The sequence below is a fragment of the Morone saxatilis genome, unplaced genomic scaffold (assembly GCF_004916995.1).
Source record: "Morone saxatilis isolate NCDOM2014 unplaced genomic scaffold, NCSU_SB_2.0 Contig6, whole genome shotgun sequence".
Lineage (NCBI taxonomy): Eukaryota > Metazoa > Chordata > Actinopteri > Moronidae > Morone > Morone saxatilis.
Window position 1 is genome coordinate 1,878,083 of NW_023340206.1, and position 2,705 is coordinate 1,880,787.

The following is a 2,705-nucleotide window of genomic DNA, read 5'->3' on the forward strand; positions in this document are numbered from 1 at the left end:
AAAAGTTGGAGTGAAGGGTTTGCAAGGGCTTCAGATTTTTAACCTTCCCAGTGTGTCTGTTGTGTGTGTGTGTGCGTGCGTGTGCGTGTAAGTAGAGCGCTTATTTCTGGGTTTTGGTGGCACGCGTGTGTGTGTTGGGGGGTTGCTGCTGTTTCCCATTAGGAGTTAAGAGCATTTAGTTTTGTCATGTGTATTAAGGGTGACATTAATGCAAACCATGTGTGACAGTTCCTTCCTACTGAGAGCTGTCACTGACAGCAGATTAGACATACAGTCTGACACATGTGCTCGTACACATACAGGGGGTGGACAGAAGAACGGAAAAACTTCATTAGAAGGGATCACATTTAAAGCAACTACATCACAAAAACAAAGGCGCCAGGCAGGTGAGTCATATTAAGTTGAGTTGTGATTAGCAGTGAGTGTCAGTTTGAAAAAAAGAGCTCTGACAGTCTCCACCTTTATGACTATTATAAAGCAACATGAGGCAAATAAAGTATAAACAGCTGAACAGTTGAGGTGCAGGAGAGTTGGTCACTAAAACTGTAAAAAGTTTTTAACAAGGCGGGAGAATTTACCAAGGAAACACGTGCCAGCAAACTACACCAGCTCAGATAGACACTGACAGAACACCTAATGAACATTATACAGCTACCACACAAGTGAAGCAACACCTGTGACAGACAGTGTTTATATGCGCCACCATAGTCTGATTACAATAAAACAGCAATAGATTACAATAGAGACATCTATCTGAAGACTTTTATTTAACATGAAAAGTCCAGATTGTTAATAGAGCTCCGCTTCTCATAAAAATGTTTTAAAACTGACATATTTTAAAGATGTATTATACAAAATGTATACTATAATCTAATTATAAATACATGTATTTCAAAAGTAATCTGGGTTGATAGTTACTTATCTTTTGTGATCACATTACGTAATCCCAAATCCCCAAATTTCCACTTTGTGCAGAAAGATCAATGTAAGATTCAATTTAGGGGATCACCCAAATTACAAAAATTTATTTTTCCACTTGTCTCCAGTGGTGTCTAGACTTTTTTCTTATCTGCTCACATTTTGAGAGATCAGTCTCATTTCTGACATTTCTGTCTTCAGCTGAATACGGTATGTTACTGAGTTACAGTGTAGTCTGGTTAGTCTTTGCATGCTGTTTTATTCCCGACGGAATCTGTGTGGCACAAGGAAACTGGAACAGATCCATCTTGGGAACACAGTGCCTTGCTCAAGGGCAAAGGCAAAACATTACTGATTCACTTTGTGCCATAAAGTTCTGAATAAAGTCGTTTTCATCCAAGGAAAGGGTGAGAGTGAGGTTAAGAGTTACCTTTGATTCGTTTGTATCTCTTGTACCAGCGTCCAAACTCCTGGCATTTGGAGGTGGAGACGTTGGCGTAGTAGGAACTGTTTACTATCGCTGAGATCATACCTCTTGACACACAGAGAGAGAGAGAGAGAGAGAAGAAGATGAGAGAGAGAGAGAGATGGAGAGAGAGAGTGAGAGAGAGAGAGAGAGAGAGAGAGAGATGAGAGAGACGAGAGAGATCGATGAAGAAGAAGAGATAAGAGAAGATTGAGAGAGAGAGAGAGAGAGAATACATTTGAGAGGTTAAAAAAAGAAGTGGACAAAAATACAATTACATAGACAAACATGAACAAGATGTTGTAGCTAACCTCAAAATCCCTGACCCTTTTCATCATTTTATTGACTATTGATGTTTGGATTTGATAATAATGTCTGCATTATTCATCCCACAATTCTGACTTTATACTAAAACTGAAAGATTCATCTTAAAACTGTTCATGAAAAGCCTATGCATGTTCTTGGGAAAGGCAGAGTCTTGAGAGTGGGGGATGAGTTTTTGTTACAGAATATGAGAAATTTATTAAGAATCTTCACCCTCCCTTTCTTTCCCAACATGCACTGTGGTCAGTTCTCCAGAGCAGGAGATGCACACACTCGGAATAAGTATTGAAAGCTCAACATGGGAAACACTGAGGATTAAAACTCACATGAGTCAGGCTGCAAACACACACACCACCCACACACTTCCCCTAATCACTAATTACATCATGACTAAGTCGTGTGTATAAATCACAAGTCAAAATGACACACTCTCAAGTCTAATGACTGCAGGGTGTGTGTGAGCAAGATAATTGAGGTGTGCGTATTTGCATCCTTTCCCATGGGACTGTATCAACACTGTATAATACAGAGTGTGTATGTGTGTGTGAATGCATGCGTGTATATATAGAGAGAAACATAATGAACTAAATTTATTATAAAATAACAACCACACAGCATTTTGAATGCTGATGAGACTAAAGCTAGAATTATGGTTCTGTGGAGATGCACATAAACATATTTGTAGACCTGCTCAGAGAATGATAACCATAGGAACAGAGAACTGCAAGCAGGCTGAGGGACTGATCCAATGTCCTGTCTGCAAGTTCTCTCGTTTTCTTTCAGAGTTTGGGTGTATATTTCAGCGTATTACTGCCACGAGTGATCTAGCAAAACTGAATCCCCTTAAAGGAACTTAATATCGCTGCACATCTTCATCATCATTGTCCCGTCTATTTACATAGAGGAGTCCAAATTCTTTAACATTTGCTTGACGGATGTAGTGGTTTGTTTACACTGTTACCAGGCAGGAACTGATTCCCGATTTCTTCTTTGTTTG

At 39.4% G+C, this 2,705-nt stretch overlaps 1 protein-coding gene across 1 annotated transcript in view; it reads left to right on the plus strand.

The window, feature by feature from the left end:
- The window catches only part of LOC118340172 (DNA-binding protein SATB2-like), a 25,836-nt gene that overhangs the window by 13,551 nt on the left and 9,580 nt on the right, over positions 1 to 2,705 (plus strand). The window lies entirely within an intron of this gene.